This window comes from Haematobia irritans, chromosome 5 (genome assembly GCF_050003625.1).
Source record: "Haematobia irritans isolate KBUSLIRL chromosome 5, ASM5000362v1, whole genome shotgun sequence".
NCBI lineage: Eukaryota > Metazoa > Arthropoda > Insecta > Diptera > Muscidae > Haematobia > Haematobia irritans.
Genome location: NC_134401.1, coordinates 65,988,804 through 66,013,433, shown reverse-complemented (window position 1 = coordinate 66,013,433; position 24,630 = coordinate 65,988,804). Strand labels below are relative to the sequence as shown.

At 33.1% G+C, this 24,630-nt stretch overlaps 1 long non-coding RNA gene across 1 annotated transcript; it reads right to left on the bottom strand.

Moving 5' to 3' along the window:
* Nucleotides 1-5,790: 5,790 nt before the first annotated feature.
* LOC142238755 (uncharacterized) lies at nucleotides 5,791-9,367 on the bottom strand. The gene is made up of 2 exons (XR_012722809.1): nucleotides 9,119-9,367; nucleotides 5,791-6,723 (listed from the first exon to the last, which is right to left on the bottom strand). It is a non-coding gene; the product is annotated as an uncharacterized LOC142238755 (long non-coding RNA).
* Nucleotides 9,368-24,630: the final 15,263 nt, after the last annotated feature.

Sequence of the window (24,630 nt, the reverse complement as noted above, 5' to 3'; positions counted from 1 at the left end):
GAGAAATATTAGCGGCTAAACTCGAACTCAATGCCCGCTTTAATTTTCGAAAGTATCCGTCAACTCCTCTTGGCCTACTTATTAATAAAGAGGAACTAAACTTTGATTTTATAGATCTTACTGTTTAATTTTTCACTGTCTCCCCCTTTTTTCATTTTACTGTCACAACTCTAAAAAGAGTACACTGAACAAAATACTGTCGTGAGGCCAAAGAGTTCATGTCCTTAAAATAAGAATACAAATTTTGAATAGTTTAGAAGGCGCATTTCTCTAATATAAAGTTTTGTTTCCTTGTTCAAAAGTCGATAAACTTTTCAATGAAGTCGTGTTGCACTTTTGCATCTTGACTACAAAGCAAAAAATTGTTGAAAAATAGGACATGTTTTTCATTTTAAAGACGTTTTTTACTTGAAACATAGCAAATTTTCTACTGGAAGTCGTGTCTGAATTTCGAAAATTAAGTTGTCGTTAACTTGTTTTTAACGGAGTTTGATAGCATATGAAGACAAAAAGCTGAAAAAGCGAAAAACTAAAACTTGCTTCGTAGAGTCAAATACACAAAACCCAAATTTAAAAGAGAATTGCGGCTTAAAAGTATCCTTACTTGAATTCCCCTCTTCTTTGGCTCGTAATCAATACCACAATTGTTAAAGTAGAGACAAAATCTTTGGAACCGGACATGCTTTTTTTTAGTGTATAGTGCCCTTTCGTTAGTTTTTATGAAGAGCCCTTTGTATTTTTTATATTTTCCACTGTTTTTTTATTTTTATTTTCTTTGTTTGAATATTTGACTTACTCGTCCTACGTTCCGATTTGTTTTGACGAACCAAAAACAAATTGTGCCCATAATGCAAAAATGATAAACAAAACTCATGCTGTCTTTTCTCTTGGTTCCGAATCCTCATTTTAACATTCATTACATTAAATAATATTTTCACTTAAGCATATCAAATTTTTGTCGAAGTGTTATATCACAACATATACATGTTTACTCCAAAATTGTAAATTTATATTTTTTATATTCACACGTCTTATTTTTCCAATCACTTCCAGATTTTGTACGTATTTTCCAGGTTAGATGCAAAGACGACGTTAATAATAAAAAAATAGGGGAATAATGCATATTGTAGATTATTATTTTCGAAATGAAAAATAATAGTTTTCTGTGCCAATTAAACAAAAAGTATTGGTGACAACCACAACCACCAAATTGGAAATAATAATTTCTAATTCGAGAAAAACTGGGTATTAAGGTTAATTTTACTGAAAACATACAATGTATGTTTTAAACGTCGTATAATTATATTTTTCCGTGGCAAGTATTGTTTCTATTTTTAGTGTAACTTTCCCAATTATGTAGGAATTATATGCTTCTGTGCAAACATTTTTTGTATTAAAAAAATTATTCACGTAAACATGTTGTAACATATTAACATATCGATTGCAAACATAATATACTAGTTTTCAAACACAATATTCTTGTACCCACACATATACACATAAACTTTTTTGTCCCAAACATCCTATTTTTGTATCCAAACATATAAAAACACACTTTTTCCTCCATACACTCTCAAAAAAAATCGCTTCTGTAACATAAAGGGTGATACGGTCAAAATTTGGTCAATATAAACTTGACGTATTTCTTTCAATTTTGCATTTAAAAAACCTGAACACCCCTCATTTTGAAGGTGTGTGTGTGTGCAGAATGTTACTCCTATTTTGATTTTGGAATTCACTCTTCAGTTGTCAAAATGCCGTCCAAGCAAGAAGAGCAGCGTATCAAAATTTTTCTCGCGCATCGCGAAAATCCGAGCTACTCGCACGCAAAGCTGGCGAAATCCCTAAAAGTTGCCAAATCAACCGTTACAAATGTAATTAAAGTGTTTGGGAAACGTTTGTCGACAGCCAGGAAGTCTGGATCGGGGGGAAGTCGAAAACCAGAAGCCGCTGAGACGACAAAGAGAGTTGCCGGTAGTTTCAAGCGAAACCCTCTCTCCGAGATGCCGCGAAACTCTCTCTCCGAGCGAAACTCTCTCTCCGAGATGCCGCAAATAAGCTGGGTGTATCGTCTACAACCGTGCACCGAGCCAAAAAACGAGCCGGACTATCGACTTACAAGAAGGTAGTGACTCCAAATCGCGATGATAAACAAAATACGACGGCCAAAGCGCGATCCTGGAGGCTGTACACGACGATGCTGACGAAGTTTGACTGCGTGGTAATGGACGACGAAACCTACGTCAAAGCCGACTACAAGCAGCTTCCGGGACAGGAGTTTTATACGGCAAAAGGAAGGGGAAAGGTAGCAGATGTTTTAAAGCACATAAAACTGTCAAATTTCGCAAAGAAACATCTGGTTTGGCAAGCCATCTGTACCTGTGGCTTGAAAAGCAGCATTTTCATAGCTTCCGGGACTGTCAACCAAGAAATTTACGTGAAAGAGTGTTTGGATAAACGCCTGCTGCCTTTCCTGAAGAAACACGGTTGTTCCGTACTGTTTTGGCCGGATTTGGCATCTTGACATTACGGTAAAAAGGCCATGGAGTGGTACGCCGCCAACAACGTGCAGGTGGTTCCCAAGGACAAGAACCCTCACAGAGCTCCGCCCAATTGAGAAATACTGGGCTATTGTCAAGCGGAACCTAAAGAAGACCAAAAAACTGCTAAGGACGAGCAGCAGTTCAAGACAAACTGGCTTTCTGCGGCGAAGAAGGTGGACAAGGTCAAAGACAATAAACTTGAGGAAGATAGGAAATTGGCTACTGAGGAGATCAAACCATTTACCGTGTTAGTTTCATACTCGAACCAAACGCGTACACGACAAGTATTGTCATAGCATTAAAATGCAAATAAAAAGAAATTAAGTGCACGAAATAAATTTCCTTATACGGGAAAATATAGTTTTTTTGTTGTTGCCTAAAATTTAACATTATTTCATTAGGAAAATTAAGTTTTTCATTTAAAAAATAAAAAATAAAAACGAAAAACAAATAAAAAAATTACGAACATGTATGGAACTAACATGGTAAATGCAACAGTTGGTATGACGCAAGCCAATTTCCTATCTTCCTCAAGTTTATTGTCTTTGGACAAGGTGGCTGTACAAAATCTGATGGCAGGTGTCAAGCGTGAGGCCCGGCAATTCGGATTTGGAAAAGCGAAAGCCTAACGAATATTTTCCTGAATTTTATACTAATTGAACTTGAAAAAGAAATTTAATTTGATTTTTTAAATAAACGATTTCACCGATTTACACGCGTTTTCCTTTGACCAAATTTTGACCGTATCACCCTTTATACTCCCAAACATATTTTGCTTCAAGCATATAAATTTTTGGGTATTGCCCAAACATTTATATGTTTGATTTCTTCCAATATATAATATGTTTGAAAGTGTGTTTTATAAAGTCAGAAAAGAAAAGTGCTTGATATAAACGAAATGGACTGAGTTCAAATCAAATATTATTTTTTTATTGCAACAATAAAAATTACGTAACAAATAAAGGTTTATGTATACAAGTTTAAAATTTTCGAAGAAATTAAAAAACTCTTACAAAAGAAGAACGTGAAGTCTAGTATATATAAATATTTTTCCATCGAATCCTAAGGTTAACGATAACCATTCAAAAGCACATTATATTTAAATTCTAAACAGTAATTTTAAAACAGCACATAAATTTATTTTGGTGTGAACAATTGTTTGCTAGCATGTAACACCATTAATTTAGAAATACAAATAAATATGAATTTTGATTAACGAATAATTTTGTACTTAATTTATTTCTTAAGGCCGGTAGAAATTGGCATTATCACGTTAAAATGGCCATGTTTACCCTTTTACTTTTCTTTAATAATTTCTTTTAAAGAAAATAAACTTATTCAATTGTTGCTTTGGATCTTTCCCCACCGTGTTATAATACAATTTACCGGAAAAAGTTGTAATGTAATTCTGGTTTTGCCGCTAAAATGAGAAATAATTTTAGCGGCAAAACTCGAACTCAATACCCACTTTTATTTTCGAAAAAATCCGTCAACTCCTCTTGGACTACTCATTAATAGAGGAACTAATCTTTGTTTTTATAGATCTTCAAAGGTCGATACTTTCAATGAAGTCGTGTTGTCGTTATAATTAAGTGATTTGACTTAAAAATGGGTATCATAACATGAAAGAACAAATTTTGGACTAAGGTCAACTTGACTTTAATAATACAGAAAAATTCTTTAAAATTAATGAAACTGTCTTTAAATTTGTTGCATTTTTGCATCTTGACTACAAGGCAAAAATCATTCAAAAATATGATATGTTTTTCAATACTTTATTTTAAAGACATTTTTTACTTGAAACATAGCATAATTTCTACTGGAAGTCTTGTTTTTAATGGACATTTTATAGCATATGAAAAAAAGCTGAAAAAGCGAAAAATTGAAATGTGCTTCGTAGAGTCAAGTACACAAAACCCCTTTTAAAAGAGAATTGTGTCTTAAAAGCATCCTTACTTGTATTCTCAGCTTCTTTGGTTCGGAATCAATATCAAAATTGTTAAAGTGGAGACACAATCTTTGGAACCGGACATGCCTTTTGTTCAGTGTATAGTGCCCTTTCGTTAGTTTTTATGAAGATCCCTTTAATTACCTTTGTTTGAATATTTTGACTTACTCGTCCTACGTTCCGATTTGTTTTGACGAAACAAAAAAATTGTGCCCGCAATGCGAAAATGATAAACAAAACTCATGATCTTTTTTCAAATATATTTTATCTTGGTTCCGAATGAATTTTCTCTCCGAATACTCATTTTAATATTTTACTTAAGCATATACAATTTTTGGCGAAGTCTTATATCACAACATATATATGTTTACTCATAATATGTAAATTTATACTTGCTTATATTCACACGTAGTATTTTTCCTATATTTAATGAAATTTTCTTTGTGTATATATATTTTTAATGCGCCAATTGGTTATTTTCATTATTTTACTTCCAGCATACACTTTGTCTCTCTTTGTAAACACATATATGTTTATGGGCTATTTCTAAATTAATATATGTTTGAATCCAAACATATTATATTTACAAACATTTTATGTCCCAAACATAATATGTTCTAACATATTAACATATATGTCCCAAACATATTATGCTAGTTTATGAACATTATATGTTTGCACTCAAAAATATCGTGTTTAAAAATTTGTGTTCCAAACATATAATGTTTATACCCAAACATATGAAAAACAGTCTTTTTCGTCCGTGTAGGAGGATTGTAGGGAACAACATATAATTTATTCGTTTTTTCTGTTTTTTCTTCATATGCTATTAAGGTACTTTAAAAACGTAGCAACGAACACGAAAATGTTCAAATTTAGTCCCGACTTCAAACAGAAATTATGCTTGTTTCAAACAAAAATCGTCGATAAAGTATTGAAATACGTGTCCTATTTTTAAACACTTTTTAGCTTTATAGCCAAGATTCAAAAAGTCAACAAATTTAAAGAAGTATTAACGTCAAGTTGACCTTAGTAAAAAGAAAATTTCTTTCCTGTTAGGATGCCCAATTTTAAGTTGAAACACTTAACTATAAGGACAAAACGACTTCATTGAAAAGTTTATTGTCTTTTGAACAAGAAAAAACGTTATATGAGAGAAATGCGTCTTTTATGCTAAGCAAAATTCGCATACGCATTTTAAGGGCATAAAGTCTTTGGCCTCAACAATATTTTTTTAGTATATGTACTGAAGAAATTTGCTCTTCAGATTTCTGATAAATCGTTCAGAGTTCTTTGGAATTCACGGACAAAGCTTCTTGCTTTATTGAGTTCTAAAAATTGTAATGGCGCTTAAAATAAAGAATGCTCCTAGCATTTATGTACATAGATAAATAAATAAGTTAAATGAAATGAGGCAAAGTGACTTCAGGAACGGGATGTTGCTCCGATCGTAAAATCCACTGAAAACCAATCCAAATATCGTTTCTTGTAGTAGGATGTTTGGATTCTTTTCAAGTTTACTGAAGGGACCCAGAGTAATTTTGTCTGCAAGGTCTCCACCGATGACTCCGTCAATTTTAAAATTATGGGGTTCAGGGTGAGCAAGTTTGCGACCCTCAGCATAAGCGAAATTTGTCAACCAGGGAAATTTGTAGTTCAGTAATAGTACTTGTTGGTGTTGAAATCTCACATGGACATTATGCCACCTCAAAACGTAAAGGACCCAGTTCAAAGGCAGATTTCACATTTCCTTTCAATAGGCATGATTTTGGAACTTGGTGATACAATAGTAGAGTTACCGTATGTGATTTTCCTTGACAAACCAATTCACATTGAATGAAGGGTGGAATCCAATCATATGGTCTTGTGGAATCCAAGCATATGGTCTTGCATTTTCAAAAGTTGTCATACGTACAGAGAATGACAATTGGTCGTATGATTTTTCAATTTGAATATTTGTTGTTGTTTCCCCAACGGAAAGGCACATTTTCAGTGCTTGAATCCATCTCATTTTCTTCTCGATGTATCATTGTGTGATGTTTTGCTTAGCATATTTCACAACGATTAGAACAGAAGAACATATAGAACGGGTATGTCCGAAACCAAAGCAATTGAAACAGTCATCTTGGCCCACCAAGGAGGCACGTCTGGCATCGTTTGATAAATTACGGAACTTTACACAATATTGCACATGAAGCATCTTGGTTTCACTGGGATTAGAAACATTTGGATCTGTGAAAAAAAGAAGGAAAAGAACAAATACATACAATGAGAAACTTGAGTTCATTAAATGATCATTGGGTTATTGAGTATTCTTTGTCGGAACTAAATTTTGGAAATTATGGTGTGTCAGTGTTTGGTAAAAGGCATATATTAACGATTGAACGAACGATATCTCCATTTCTAGTTGTAACTTCAACCACTCTCACGTTGTTGTCCTCTTCGTCCAACAAATTTAGAAAATGCTGCCAGGAAGCCATCCGTTGAAAGGTCTAAACAGGTTTCTAGATGTACTGACCTTGTCGTCGTCTTGCTTCCAATCCTTTGGCAATGTCAAACCGAACTCCTTCCATGTTAATTTGAGGCAAATAGTCACTTCCAATTATGATATCAATTGGAGGCGTCCTATAAAAATATGGAACAGCTAGATCCAAATCCGAAATACTGTTTGATTTGTTAATATTTACGCGATTAGCTGGCAAAAAAGAGTTAATTTTGGCACAATAATTACATCGATGTTCATGGAGAAATTTGTGTTCCGTGATTTGATATTTATATGACATGATTGCTGTGAATTTCCAACGATGGCTCCACCCAATCCAGATATTTTCGTATTATGACGTTGTGTTGGTAAACCAAGTTTTTGTTGAATTCTCAGTGCTCTTACTAAAAATGTCTCTCCAGAGTGCACAATTCCTATTAATTGGTAGTTCCGCTATTTTGACACATATTAATTTGTATAGAATCACTCGCAGCTACTTGCTGTCCAGAAGTTGAAGGTTGACTGTCTCTTATAACATTTTCACTATTATTGTTTTCATTTATTAACCGATTTGACGAAATATTGTATGATTTTTCTTGGTGAAGCATAGTATGGTGTTTTTGTTGACACTTTGCGCAAGTTCTTTCACTGGTACATTTTGATTTGAAGTGATTTGTTGATTAACCGCCTTCAAAGGGTTGAGTGTCACAGGGTGGAAGCTTCAAACTGGAAACACCATGGTGAACCGTGCAGGTATCTATTCGAGTGCTTTCAAGATTTCTCGGCTGATATTTTTCTTGAACAGCGTCAATAAAACTTTACATTCTTGATATTTAGAAGTCGCTTCGTCAAACGATTTAGTGTCCTCCTCATCATCACTATGTTCACCAGCCACAGCCATAACATTTTCCAAAATTTACAACAAGTTGTTCCATCTTCTTTCAAGTTCTGCATGTTTCATTTCCAATGTAGCTACACTCTTATATGATGAAATTTCGTATTCTATCTTGAAATAAATTAAATGAACATTATCAAACGAAAATTTCCAACGAGCTGACATTTTTGCCTTTTTTCTTGTCATTGATTCCTTTTTATAAAAAAAATGATTTTCGCTTTGATTTCGTTGATTTAGTTTGAAAAAAAAAAATATTATTTTATCCGATCTCCGCGATCACTGCACCTGATCACGAAATTTACAAATTTTATTTACTCCTCACGAGAAATTTAATTATTTTTAGTCCTTGTGTGTTGTTAATTATTTTCAAATTTTCAATTTGTATATGGCAATTCACGAAGTTTCGATTCCTTTAATCGCTTTAATCGCTTTATTCATTTATTATGTTTACGTTTTTTTTTCACATCGATTTATTCATTCTTACTTCTTTTATTCTAGAATATTCGTGAAGAAATTTTAATTTCTCTTTTTGGATTGTTTTCCGTTTACCGTTACGAAAAAGTAAATTTCTTTGCAAAAGAAATATCTGAATATTAAAAAAATACCATTTTTTCACCTTGAAAAAAAATGGAAAGTCAAATCGAATATTTAATTTTTATATTACATAATATTTATCAATGTTTATAATATTTGGTATATCATATTTGACGTCGGGATAATTTATTTGTCCACTACTTTTTGTGTGTTTTGAAATATCATCCAATTATTTTCCAATTTAATAAATTTCATCACAAAAATTTTTTTCTTGAGTAAATATTTGTCGATACCCTCTAGCGTTCATGAATTTGCGCCTTTTTGCTTTATAGAAATTTGTTATGTGGTCGTTGTTACTGTTTTTATTTTATTCTCAACAGGAGATTTTTTCCCGTTAATTAATTTTCACCTTTATTACACGACGCGAATTTTTTTCTTTATATTATTATTAACCACTTTTTATCATATTCGTTTAAATTATAAATAAACTGCTTCACATTATTCTTGAATACATTTTATTCCCGTAGAATTTGTTTCGCACCACACTTATATACACACACCTTCTTCTATTCGCTTTGATTTTGTGTTTGTTGTTTTTGTAATGCAACGGTACTTGAATGCTGGAATTTGGTTGTTTGCTGCTTATTGTTGAAATTTACTCATGATTTTTGCCAAAAAACTCAATAAAGAATTAGAAACGAATATTAAAAACTCACCCTTTTTCTTTAATTTCGTTGACTACTATTTGTTTTATTTGTCAGCAGACTCCTTTACTGGCTTAAGAAATTGATTTTCCTTTCTTTATGCCTTTTTTATTTTTCGTTTTTATGTTTTTTATTTTTCGAATTTGTATCGAGAGAAACAAACACAAATTTATTTTGCTATTTTTTCAATGTCTGTTTTTAATTAAACAATTATTTTGAGCACTTTTTACCAAATTTATTTCACTATTTAATTATGTGTCTGTCCATGACCACTCTCAATTTACTATGATTTGACTGTCATTCTCCTGCATATTGTCAGTGATGGGAAATCAGATCAGTGATGGGAAAACAGATCAATGGTGGTACAAGTGGTACTTTTGATTGCAGTTATTTTCAATATGATTTCCTTTAAAGCAATTTAATATTTTTGAATTATTATTTCAATTTTAACACGTTTTATATGTTGAGGTTGGTTTATTTGAATTTTTGGTGGATTCTAATATTACTCAATGCCTGATGAGTTTTTATTAAATTTCTTTTACCCAATTGATCAAATTGTTTGAACACAAGTTTTCATTGTACGTACCTGAACAATCCTTATTCTTCCATACCTGGTGTACAATTCTTCTTCTCCTTGTATTCTTGATGAACAATTATGCATTCTATCTCTCGTCTTGGTGGATGTTTTCTTCTACTCTCTCCTTATATTGTTTCCTTTGCACCAACTTGACTGCGTCCACTGATTCAACCCTATCTTAAACTCTGCTAAGATTGTGTGAAGGACCATGAAGAAATCTGCTCTTCAGATTTCTGATAAAGAGTGTGTTTCCCAAAGAAATGAAACGCGTTCAGAATTCTTTGGAATTCACTTGGAATAAATAATGCTCATAGCATATATGAACATAGATAAATACATAAGTTAAATGAGATCAAAATTAAATTATAAGAGAAATTTTGTACTAAAAATTCAGTAAAAGAAACAAAACAAAAGGAATTCAAAATTAAACATAAAATGAGTCATGGGGACTTTTGCGGCTGTTGAACATGGCTTCAACATATACTATAATTTTCTCTAACAGATCGAAAACATATGTTGTTAGCACCTACAGTTTCAGTTGATTTTCATAATTTTTTATGATTATAAATAAATAAGTAATTTTAATTAAAGAAGGAGCGGTAGCGGAGCGATTTTTTTCCGGAGCAGGGCGTAGCGAAAAAAACGGACTGCTCCGAATCCCTGGCCCTAAGGCAGTTCATACCGCCTAAAAATCATTTTGGGCGATATGTCCGTTGGGCGATTCGCCGGTAAAAATACGGTACATTTTACACACTTACCTGTTTTTCGCAACCATTTATTTTTTTCAGTGTTAGCAACGAAAAAAAGTATTTTTATCGGTTACTTATAGATATATCTAGACCATGTATATTTTCGTCGTCGTTTAAAATTTCAACTTGTTTGTCGTGAAAAGAATTTTGAGAATTATCAAAAAAAAAAACTAATTTAAAAACATATTCCTGGCGGATTCCAAAATATTTAACAAAAAACACAAATTATATCATTTTAAAAATGGGTGGCATCAGCAGGATTCGAACTCGGACCTCAAGGTATTATTTTAATAAATGAATTATTATTCTTAAATCCCAGTTAATACTGCAAGTAGTAAGTTTTTGATTACCGTTATTACTGGATGATTTACTACTGCTTACCCAGTTTTGCTGGGTATGTTCGCTTTTAGCTAATGAATTAACTCAATTGATGCGCAGTTTCTTGTTCCTCTAGGTTTCGGTAAGACTTTACAGGAATATGTTTGTTTTTATTAAAAATTTTGACAATAAAAATAAAAACACACAAAGAATATCATTTTAAAACTGGATGGACTCAGCAGGATTCGAACCCGGACCTCAAGATATTATTTTAATTCCTGGTATTAATAAAATGAGTCACTTTTGGTCTACACATGTAAGTTATTATTTTTAAATCCTAATTAATACTGCAAGTAGTAAGTTTTTGATTACCGTTATTACTGGATGATTAACTACTGCTTACCCAGTTTTTGCTGGGTATGTTCGATTTTAGCTTATGAATTAACTCAATTGATGCGCAGTTTCTTGTTCCTCTAGGTTTCGGTAAGTCTTTACAGGAATACGAGGGCGATTCGGAAACTTCTTAACCTATCAATAAAAGAGAATACTTAGTTTTTCAAAAATATTTTTATTTTTCAATATAATCTCCTGAAACTACAATACACTTAGTCCAAAGCTTTTCTAGCAATTCTATCCCTTGATTCAATAGTTTTCCTCAAGGTCTTCAAAATAGTGGTTTACAACTGTAATTGCATCTTCATTTGAGGTAAAACGTTGCCAGCAAGGAATTTTTTTAGATTTGGGAACAAGTAAAAGTCACTGGGAGCTAAATCAGGAGAATCGTTGATTTTAGCAATTGTTAAAACACTCTTGTGCGCTGGTGCGTTGTCTTGATGAAAAATTATTTTTTTGTGTTGTAAGCCATGACGTTTTTCTCGAATTTGATCCAAAAGGTTGCAATAGTACTCTGTATTTATTGTTTTAACCCTTTTGCAGATAGTCAATCAATAAAATACCTTTGAAGTCCCAAAAAACCGTTGCCATAACCTTATCAGCCGATTGAATTGTTTTTGCCTTCTTTGGGGCACTTCCTCCAGTTTCAGTCCATTGTTTGGACTGTTATTTTATCTCTGGAGTATAGTGGTGGATCCATGTCTCATCAACAGTTATGAAACGACCATCCATTTTATTTCGCTTAAAACGATCCAAACAAGCTTGAGAAATGTTCATTCTTATGCGTTTTTGATCGACTTTTAACAAATGCGGCACCATCTTGCAGAAAGCTTTTTCATCTGTAGTTCTTCATGTAAAATTAAATGGACTCGATCATTTGAGATGCCCATGATATTAGCAATTTCACGCACTTTTATTCGTCGATCATTTAATACCATATCATGCACATTGGCTACAATTTCTGTCGTTGTTGCTGTTTTTGGACGTCCACTACGTGGTTCGTCTTCAATGCTTGTACGGCCAAGTTTAAATTCAGCAACCAAATTTTTTACTGTTGCATATGAAGGAGCACTTTCACCTAACACATTCACCATATCACTATGAATTTCTTGTCCCGATAAACCTTTTTTATGTAAATATTTAATGACAGCACGCATTTCTAATTTTTCCATTGTAAAAAAATTGCGGATGCGTCTTTTTGAACACCTGTTTCTATATGAAGGGGTGGCAGATCGAAACAAAATTTAACATGTGTTCATAACAGAGATGGAAGTTTCCAAAACACTTAACTTTTTTCTGTTTATACCGTGCTTTTTATGCTAGGCTAAGAAGTTTCAGAACTTCCCTCGTATGTTTGTTTTCATTCAAAATTTTGATTATTTCAGAAAAAAGGAATCGCGAAAATAAAATGATTTCAACACGAAAACCGAACATAGCATCCACTTTTATTGATGAAATTTATCCAAAATAGAGTATATATGATGTCTGCTTGCACGACATACTAATTACAATTAAACAAGGAATTAATTTTAAAAAATAATTACTTTTGTGTTTTCTTTTCTCAAATTGCGTTCTTTTTTCGCCGTCGAAAAAGGGCTTTCATAAAGTTCATAACACTTTTGATTGTGACCATGTTCTAGAGCTCGAACGTAGCGGGTTTTTTGGACCAAGCCGATGTTCGGTCAAAAAGCAAAACTCGGCCGATAACGATTATTTTCCTGACATTTGTAATTAGAGAAATTTGGTGTGTTTTAGTTCAATACAACAATATTCAGTATTCAAAACACGTTCTCTTAATAGGGACAAAACTATTTTCTCGTAGATCATAACATTTTAGATTATTTTAACTGGGAGAAAAACAGTTTTGACCAATACCATAACATTTTAGATGGTGACCATTTTAATTTTTTAATTCTTTTTACACCCAGAAAAAAGTGCCTTCCCAACCAAAGGAAAAAAATCATCAATTTAGTTTAGCCATTTAATTTCCATTAAGTTAATTTTTGTGTGAAATAATGAAATGTACTTGTTTCAGTAAACAAATCCTAAACTGAAAGCAGTTAGGAATAGTTCATTAACTAGAATAAGGCATGGAATTTTATTAATACTGTTTTCTTCGCGGGGTATGTTAGGTTAGGTTATGTGGCAGCCCGATGTATCAGGCTCACTTTGACTATTCAGTCCATTGTGATACCACAGTGGTGAACTTCTCTCTTATCACTGAGTGCTGCCCGATTCTATGTTAAGCTCAATGACAAGGTACCTCCTTTTTATAGCCGAGTCCGAACGGCGTTCCACATTCCAGTGAAACCACTTAGAGAAGCTTTGAAACCCTCAGAAATGTCACCAACATTACTGAGGTGGGATAATCCACCGCTGAAAAACTTTTTGGTGTTCGGTCGTAGCAGGAATCGAACCCACGACCTTGTGTATGCAAGGCGGGCATGCTAACCATTGCACCACGGTGGTGTTCAGTAGTAAATTCGCGGGGTATAGAATTTACTACTGAACAAGAAAATTTTATTCACTGATAACAAAGCATTCGTAAAAATAAACAAGCGCCGAACTAAGTTTCCTCAAATTTAGTAAAATTTCATATAAAATTATAATTCTGACTTCCTTTATTATAGAAAGCTTATCATACATACGAATAACACATAGCATAGAAAAATATTTTAGTTCATTCGTACTAAGAAGTATTCATCCTTTCAAACCTTAAGGAAACACACTTGTTAGAATATAGGAAAATTTCCTATATTTCTTTTATCTACCTGTAATCGATACCTGTCATCGATATGTTTGCGCGTGGGTTGTGTTTTTAATTGGATTCGTGTTGTTATGGTGTACGGAGTGATTGTTAAAAAATAATGTAATTAATACCAATAAAATATATAAAATATTTATTATTTTAAATGATTGAGAAAATTTTCGTTTTTGCAAAATTATTAAACATAATTAACAAACAATAAATCTATCAATGTTCGTGATGGTGTATAAAGAAAGAATACCAACAGAATAACAACCCCTTCATACATACGTCTTCATTTTTGAATCTTCAATTACCAGGTAACATTCAGTGATGCTAACCTTTTGTGAAAAAAATTGGTTTATGATTTTTTTATGATTTATATTTGTAGGTATTGAAATTGTAAAAGGAGGACAAAATCGTTAGGCAGCAACTTATTAAAAGTGAAAGGTAAAAGAAGAAGAAAATACGTTTAACAGTTTATAACATTACATGGAGATTGGAAATATTGGAATAATAAACTAATATTTCGATGCTGTTGATTCTTAATAAATACACTCACAAAAAAGTGAACTCTCTATTTCACTAAAGCCAATTTAACTTTATTTTAGTTCATGGAATTATTATGTTTAGAGAAAGTTTTCTTTACTCTAATAATTTTTTGTGTACGTTAGTTAAATTAACTAAACCCGAGGAAAAAAATATACTCCAATGAAGCATAAAGATGAACTAAATTCGTGTCTTCCACAAAATAGTTCAAAATTTCTTTAAATTTGTAAATTTTACCAAAAATGCGTCCATCATGAACTTCGTATGTCACTAAAGACATTCTTGCAATTTTGAACTCCAAGTTTTTCCTTCAAACTACAAAATTTTCTTTAACAAGTGAAAAAACTTAGTTATGTCTAATAAATTTTCTTGAATTTGTCGAAAAATATGTACTTGATGTTATGACATCGGCGTGATGCCAACGTTTGTAATACTGTTTAGTTAAAATTTTCTACAAATATTCAAAATTTTCTAAAATTAACCGAAAGTTTTCTTCCTGGTGGGTTCATTGTTTTTTCAGTGTATATTTAATATATTAATAAAACATGTATTTTATTGAAGAAAAATAGCCTATATACATAAAATAGAATTGTATTTAAAAAGAAGGTAAGCTGTTCTAATTTTGAATTAAAAAGTTTACCACAAATATGTAAGATTTGTCCAAATGAAAAAAAGTTCAATAAAATCATTCCATATATGCATTCCATGCAGTTAAATTTGTTCATTCTGAAGTATAGTGGTACATAAATATATGAAAATGTTAAATTTCTACGAAAATCATATCGTTCAAACAAATAAAAATGTCTTTGGCGCTATACGAAGATCAACTTTCTTCACAATGAGTTCATTTTAACTTAAAGAAGGGGTCACTTTTTTCGGGAAACTAAAAGATACCAAAGTTTCGATTATTCAAGAAGTCGCTTCATCTGGAATGGAACCGCAATTTTTGCCAAAGGTAGCTAATTCGAACAAATCCAAACTAAATAGCGTTTTACTTTATTGCATTGCATCTGTTATAATTGAAATTACCACGCGGATATTTATCTGTTCCTTAATAGCTTTGCCAATATATATTCCAAAGGGAAGATTAAAAATTCAATTAAAAACATTTGCATCCGAGTTTAATTTATTAAAAACGGAATCAGTGAATACCTACTTATTTTGATGCAAGTAAACTTTTTTCGAGTGCATGGAAAGCTCAATTTTTCATTAATTTCAATCCAAATAAATAATAATAATATCAGTAATAAAAAGTTTGATTGATTAAAAACTATAAATGACTTGGGCTAATCAATCTCCGGAATGGCTCTATTAAATGCCTGTTTATCACAATGGACTGAATAGTCTAAGTGAGCCTGAATCTTAATCGGGCTGTCACTTTAACCTTTAAATGCCTGTTGAGTGGAGTATCTACCTGTTCGTGGTCCCAAACTATTTATGTGTGGCCATTCGTTCACCCTAGAAAGTAGACACCACAGCACACACAAGGACTTGCCCACGTGCCAACATCAATGGATGTGGGGGACATTGTTGAATGTGTCAAGTGCGGGCAACCGACATGTTTTAGTCTTAAATGATGTTAGCATCATAGGACACGACCACAAAATATTGTTACACATGTCATATGTAAGTTGAGGATGAAACTTTAGCTATGTGCCTGGGTGAAGTATGGGTAGACGAACTTTGCCATTTCCTTAGATCTATTTGCACACGGCATTGGCCTCGACCATGACTTTATCTGCATTTTGATTTTGACAACAATAAAATCCTCCATCATTGCCTTAGATATTGATTTTACGATTGATTGAGCGTCATGATCTTAGTCGAAGTTGATGAGAGGCCTTGGACCCTACCATGCTGAACTTTGTTCCTCTACTATACTTCACAGGCAAAAGTTTTCCCAGTATACTACGATTTAACCCAGACAATGGCAACTTACATCCATCCATCTCTATACGCTATTGTACACTTTGTAAGTATAACAAACCGCAAGCAATGAGGGTGGATAGGTATCAGGATGGATGGTCTGGCCATTTGCAGGTATAATGGGATGAAAGTGGTCGACAAAGTACTGTGTGATGTTTTCTCTCTCCATTCTCAATTGTTTAGCCATAAGGAAAATATATGTAAATATATGCACGGACTGGCTGTTGCGGCGGTCGAAATGGGGCGAGTCGAGATTGAGGTACATGCTTGTATAACGAGCACCTTGTAACGGAAAGGAATGGTGATGTGGGCACAAACCCCATTATTTCTTTTTGATAGTCACTGCTCTATTGTCGCTTTGTCAAGCAACAAGTGTTGTTGCCAGTTGAGTAAGAGTAGTCCTAGTCTACAGCGTATGTATCTGCCAGAAAGTGTGCAAGTGTTTGTTTCCCTGAGTATTCAAAGCTGCGACATCAACTGTGAATGTCTACGGGAGTTATGAGCTCTTAATTGTTTTATTGTCCCAGTGGACTTGTAGCAGGCAAATACAGATTCTCCATTAAGCTACGAATGAATTCAAAGATTAGAATGGGGTTTCTGAGCAAATATTACTAAATTAAGACATTTCACTTATGTTATGGCAGTTAAGCAAATCGTTTGTAAGTAAATATAAAGTTCCCCGATAGCTACAAAGGTAGTGAATTTGTTGAACAAACCAATTTTAATTAATCACTTGCACTTTTTTCACTCACTTAAGCAGGGGACGGCTTCTGCTTTGTATCAACCACACTCGTATTTGGGGTACCAGTTCACGTGTTCACGGCCGTAATGTCCGTTTTGTACTGTGGCCAGAGCCGAATGTGCGTAAGTATTTTATAAATTCATCCAGCGGATGAATCCTGCAAGGAGCTTTGGCTGTGCTGGTTACAAAACTTCCAAATCACCTAACATAGATTGAGCTTTCAGTACTGCACAAGTATGCACTGTTAAGTTTACTTTCAACAACAAGGCAAAGCAACAGGCAAATGTTAAATAACGAACATTATGAAAGCATTTGCATCTTAAACGATTGCTGTTGTATGAAAGGCAAGTTCGATTCTAAAGTTGTTTCTAGCAAAGATTATAGATTTGAGGAAGATGGGAGATTGGCTTGCGTCATACCAAATGTTGCATTTACCAAAGATTATAGATTTGAGGAAGATGGGAGATTGGCTTGCGTCATACCAAATGTTGCATTTACCAGATTAGTTTAATACATGTTTGCAATCTTTGAGTTGTTTTTCGTTTTTCGTTTTTATTTTTTAAATGAAAAATTTAATTTTCTTAATGAAACAATGTTAAATTTTAGGCAACAACAAAAAAAAAAATTACATTTTCCCCTTTATGGAAATTTATTTCGTGCTCTTAATTTCTTTTTATTTGCATTTTAATGCTATGTCAATACTTGTCGTATACGCGTTTGGTTCGAATATTAAACTAATGTGGGTAAATGGTTTGATGTGCTCAGTTTGATGTGCTATTATCTATAATCTTTGGCATTTACCAGATTAGTTTAATACATGTTTGCAATCTTTGAGTTGTTTTTCGTTTTTATTTTTTAAATGAAAAATTTAATTTTCTTAATGAAACAATGTTAAATTTTAGGCAACAACAAAAAAAAAATACATTTTCCCCTTTATGGAAATTTATTTCGTGCTCTTAATTTCTTTTTATTTGCATTTTAATGCTATGTCAATACTTGTCGTATACGCGTTTGGTTCGAGTATTAAACTAATGTGGGTAAATGGTTTGATGTGCTCAGTAACCAATCTCCCATCTTCTGTAATCTATAATCTTTGGTTTCTAGCAAAGACAATAAACTCTAGGAAGATAGGAAATTAGCTACTGAGGATATCGAACCATTTACAGTGTTAGTTTCATACTCGAACCAAACGCGTATACGACAAGTATTGGCATAGCATTAAAATGGGAAATAAAAAGAAATTTCTTTCTTTTCTGATATATACTTTTTTATTGTTTTCTTGTTTCACCAGTACAAAACCGCCTCAGCCAACATTTTGTGGAACATATTGTTACGAATTTGATGTTTCTAGATTTAAGTTTATTCAAATTAGTTTCCGTTAATTTAAAATTTCAAATTGCAACGGTCAAATTGCGTCATCACTTGTAAAAATCATTTCTTTATTTTCTAGTACCTTCCTAAACATCTTTTGTGTTCTTAGTTTCCCAATCGTTCATTGTAAAGTAACCCCTTTTGTTTTGTTATCTTCATTGCTTATTGTTATAGTTGTAGTAATATGACCATAATCATCTATGCCCGTGCGACATCTGCCATATAGTAGAATGTTCCAGATGATTGTAGCCAAGACAATGAACATAAGCCGATAAATATGTGCGATATCGCCCGTGCGACATCTACCAGGTAGTAGTAGAATGGTGTAGAATGTTGTAGGCCAGACTACCGAGAATTTTCGATATTGTTATACAGTGCTATAAAAGAGCTGACACAGGGAGCTGTGAAGTCAGTCGTAAGCTAAAGTTTATACAGTACACATCGTAGAGCAAATGAGTGAAACCTATCAGTTAAACAAATAAATTGTAGATTGTCGTTATGTGAAAATAACTGTGTTTTAATTATCGGCTTATTAAACACGCCACAATATAAAAACGTAACAATACATTGGTCACTTGCTGAAGTAGTCCATGACCACAAGGACATATCGGTTTCCAGAATCACTTACTGGGAAAGGGCCTGCAACGTCCATTGCTATTCTTTCAAATGGCGCTCCTGGCTTATACTCTTGCATAAGACCTCTACTTTTTCGTCTTGGCCCTTTCGCCTTTATGCACTTCTCACAATTTGCCACTAATTCAGCAATTGATTTCTGGCATCGAACCCAGTAGAATCTTTGCTTCACTTTCTCTGCTGTTTTGGTTATTCCCAAGTGACCTCCACTAGGTCCATTGTGGAATTCCGTCAAAACATCTAAGTTTGGTACGAAACGCCTGTAGTATGTGCATAAACCAAGGAAGCTGCGCAATTCATGGAGATTTTTGGGATGTGTCCAATCTTTTACTGCTTGAATTTTGTCTTCATCGGTGGATATGCCCTCTGATGTCACATGATGACCCAGGTACTTAACTTCTCGCTGGAAAAGCGAGCACTTCTTAGCGTTGAGACGTAGACCAGCGGCTGACAGTTCCTGGATAACATCCTTCAAGTTCTTAAGGTGCTCGTCAAATGTCTTGCCCATAACTGTGATATCATATATCAAGCAGGACTTCACGCACACTCACGCACGAAAAGCAAATCCGCACTCGGCACAATCGCACACGAAAAACTTTTAAAGTCTCACACTCACGATCAGAAATATCGTGACTAACGAAAAAATTGTCTGATTCATGAAAATTCGAGTGATTCACCATCAGATATGGTCTCTCGTAAACTGAAAATACTTATGGTGTTTCCCTTTCTTATAAAAATTGCGCACTTTTTTGCATTTTGCCCGGAATATGACCTTTTTAGGTCCTTTTTCTAAAAAAACAGGCAAAAGTGTGAAAAGGCTTCGAATTCTGTTGTGAAAAAAGTGCCACGCATAGAGGCAAATTGCGGGTATTTTCAGCACTGACGACAAACGAAAGTGCTGCGATTGCCCTCAAAACCAGAGTTGCATATTTTGTTTGCTCCTCTGAATTATTTTCTGCCCCCTGAAATGATATCATTTTTTCATTATAAGAGAATACATTTTCGAAAGAAAAGCAAATGCAAGTAGAGGATGCTGATGAGGAATGTGGTAATTGCGAAACGGCCGTCAATCCAACCATCGACAAACATACTTTTCCTCTATTGGTTAAGTTACTCTTGTGTTTAGACAATTTAGTGACTTTAAGCTGAAATCAAAACAACAAAAATGACAATATAACTATTTTTTTACAATATTTTCTTTATAAAAAAATAGTAAGAAAATATAGGCGTACTACCCAAATAAATGTGGACAACTTTTTATATTTCCCCTCAGCGTACAATTTAATAGAGAATTGGTAAGTTTTATATTAAAACTTTGGCTTTCTTTCAAATAGAATATTTATTTTATTATATCCTTCAAATCGATAATAACACATTTTTATGAGGTTATATAGAATACTTCATTATTTCTCTTATTGTTTCAGGTATAAATTTTATGAGATACGTTTACCAAAGAAAAGTTGAATTCCTTACACCATTTGATACTAAAGCTGATGTCTAATACATTTTCTTGAATTTGTCGAAAAATATTTACTTATTTTTGTAATATTGGAGTGGTGTCAGCGCTTGTAATACTGTTTAGTTTAAATTTTCAAAAAAAAAAAAATTCAAAATTTTCTAAAACTAACCAAATATTTTCTTTATGATGGGTTGAATGTTTTTTCAGTGTAGTGTGACATTTACGTATGTTCAGTTTACTTTTACCATTATTTGAATCGCGTTGGAGTAATATTTGTTGTGATGCACACAAAGAGCACAAAAAGAGTACTTAACTAAAAATATAGCATATTGTTTTAAGAGCACATTTTGTAAAAACGAGCACATGAGCTCTTTAAAAGAGCACGTCTGGCATATCTAAATCCAACTGGCAGTAGTATGCCTATATTTCCAATTGGCAGTAGTATCGGAGTTATTAATAAATGTAAATCTGTGTGATTGATATTTTGCATGCCAACACACTTAAAAAAAGTGAACTCTCTATTTCACTAAAGCCAATTTAACTTTATTTTAGTTCATGGAATCATTAGGTTTGGAGAAAGTTCACGCACAGAAAAACCTTGTTTGGACATGGTTGCCGCATCCACTTAATGCTTATCTAGAGCATGTAATTGCCGCGAAAACCATGTATTTTGTCTTTGTAAAAATAGTTTTCGAGCGGAGAAAAATGTATGGTGGCCATAAGCATTTGAATGGTTCTCAAATACCGCAAACCATGTTCACGCAAATATGTTCTATCATTTAAATGATAGAATTTGAGACCATTAAATGGTCGGGAAAAACATTGAGCAGGTACAGGTATTGATAGTTTCTTGGAATGGACGGAGAATACGGAATTATTGTGTTTTGTGTTAATTTATTTAATCGGAAGTGGCACGTGGTTTATGTGAACACAAAAAAGGAAAGTGTAATTGAAAAAATGTACCTGTTTTTGGTTCTGCATTTTGCTATATGGATCATTTATTTTTATTTGCAGTTACATGATGTCTGCGTTTGTACATTTGATGGGCACGATGTAAATATGGAATAATTACTTATTGTTGAAATTGAAATAAAATAGAGTGTGTAAAAATATATGATGTTTGCTTGAACGTCATTATAAATACAAATAAACAATGAATTAGTTTATAAATAAATAAAAACAAATAAATAAAGTTAATTTTATGTTTTCTTTTCTCAAGTGGCGTCCTTTTTTCGACGACGAAAAAAGTTTTTTTTCATAAAGACCAAAACATTTTATGTTGTGACCATGTTCTTTTAACTAGAAGAAAAACATTTTGAATGAATACCACAACATTTTAAATCGTGACCATTGTCTTTTCATTCAAACAAAGTTATTTCTATCAATATAATAACATTTTAGATGAGGACAATTATATTTTTCTTAGAACCATGTTCACTGAGCCAACATGGTTGCAGGTGAAAATGTTATATGGTCACCGCAAAAATAGCTCCTATCATATTATTTTGCTCTTCAAATATTATTGTGACAATCATGTGCCTTCTCTGTATACTCAAATGAAGCAAAAGATTAACCAAATTCGTGTTTTCCACAAAATAGTTCAGAATTTCTTTAAATTTGTAAATTTTACCATAAGTGCGTCCATCATGAACTGCGTATGTCACTAAAGACATTCTTGCAATTTTGAACTCCAAGTTTTTCCTTCAAACTACAAAATTTTCTTTAACAAGTGAAAAAAACTTAGTTATGTCTAATAAATTTTCTTGAATTTGTCGAAAAATATTTACTTACCGGCGAGATGCCTACGTTTGTAGTACTTTTTAGTTAAAATTTTCTACAAATATTCAATGTGTGTGAAAATAAATACGTATTTAAAACTCAAGACACAAACCAATTGTAATAGATTATGGTAAATTTATGACAAATTAATGTGCTTGGAACACCCTTCAATCACAGAGTAAAAATTTGATGCGATTTTGTATAACTCCAAAATTATTCCTTCAATATTGCTTATTTTACCTATGAATTTTCGGAGGGGAGGAATGCGTCCTGCAGGTGTGGGGCACATCCTCCCACACAAATTCATACTCCTAGAGTCGCCCTTTCGATCAAAAGAAACAGCGAATCAAGAATTGATTTTGGGACTGCTCCACCTCACTTTTTAAATCAAAAAATACAAAACTGAAGACAAGCAAAGCAGAAAAATTTCGCACAAGATGATTGGCCAGGAGCTGTGCTAATATCAACGGAACGGGATGTCCTGCAAAAATGGCATAACAACCATTCTAAAGCAACAAGAATTATCTATACGGATTAATGCCACCTTATCCCAAAATTGGATACGTTCAGATACAGCAACTAATATGCTGGATTTCTGCCCGGGAGCAGTGGCCATATCTTTGGAGCGAATTATCCTGCCAACATGAGATGACCACTGCTGTATAGTACTACGAAGCTGCTTTCCGGAATAGTGTCACTTTGTTCCAGAATTGATTTTGGTATACCCAAATACGCCTGTTAAAATGTGGCCAATTTCATACCGGATTCTGGCCGGGAGCAGTGGCCTTATCTCTGGAGCGAATAATCCTGTCAACATGAGGTAATCACTACTGTATAGTACTGGGAAGCAGCTTTCCAGAATGGTGTCACTTTGTTCCAGAATTGATTTTGGTATACCTAAATAAGCCTGTTCAAATGTGGCCAATTTCATACCGGATTCTGGGTGGGAGCAGTGGCCTTATCTCTGGAACGAATAATCCTGCCAACATGATATAATCACTACTTTATAGCACTAGGAAGCAGCTTTCCGGAATGGTGTCACTTTGTTCCAGAATTGATTTTGCTATACCCAGATACACCTGTTCAAATGTGGCCAGTTTGTGTGGGAGTTATATCGGCAGGATGTGCCCCACACCTGCAGGACGCATTCCTCCCCTCCGAATATTCATAGGTAAAATAAGCAATATTGAAGGAACAATTTTGGAGTTATACAAAATCGCATCACCACATTTTTACCCTGTGATTGAAGGGTGTTCCAAGCACATTGTTGCTTAATAATGATTAAAGAACAAAACCAACAATAACAAAACAAAACGAATAAAAATTGTTCTCTAAATTTTATTTCTATGGAATTTTTTCTCAAAATTTTATTTCTATATTATTTATTATCAAAATTTTATTTCGATAGAAAAATTTCTCAAAAAAATTAGTTTATAGAAACTTTTTCCAAAATTTTATTTTTATAGAGATTTAACAAAAAAAAATACTATTTTTGGTAGAATTTTACCAACTGTGTCAACCGTGGTGGTAATACAAATTTATTTTCTAGGTTATATACGTTGCATTTTCATGTTTTAAGATAAAGTAATTAGAACCATTTTTGTTTTGTAAAATTTGTTTAAATTTAACGAAAATATTGTAGGGAAAATTGTTTGGGAATGTGTGGGAAAGTAGGGAACTTTTTTTGTCCTTGTATGGTAAAACGAACATTTTCCCTGGCCACACTGACTATGAGCTTTGTCTTAATCTGACTATAGATTAAGACAAAGCACCCATAAACATGTACCCCTTAATTTTCTTAAATATGCAACTGCGGTTTATCTCCCAGACCTATATCAATGTTACCCCACAAATGCTTATGATTACTAACTCAGAACGTGAATTCGAGTATATAAAAATATTTTTCCATCGAATCCTAAGGTTAACGATCCATTCAAAAGCACATTATATTTAAATTCTAAACAGTAATTTTACAACAGCACATAAATTTATTTTGGTGTGAACAATTGTTTGCTAGCATGTAACACCATTAATTTAGAAATACAAATAAATATGAATTTTTATTAACGAATAATTTTGTACTTAATTTAATTCTTAAGGCCGGTATAAATTGGTATTATCGCGTTTACCCTTTTACTTTTCTTTAATAATTTCTTTTAAAGAAAATAAACTTATTCAATTGTTGCTTTGGATCTTTCCCCACCATGTTATAATACAATTTACCGGAAAAAGTTGTAATGTTATTCTGGTTTTAAATTATTTCTCATTTTAGCGGCAAAACT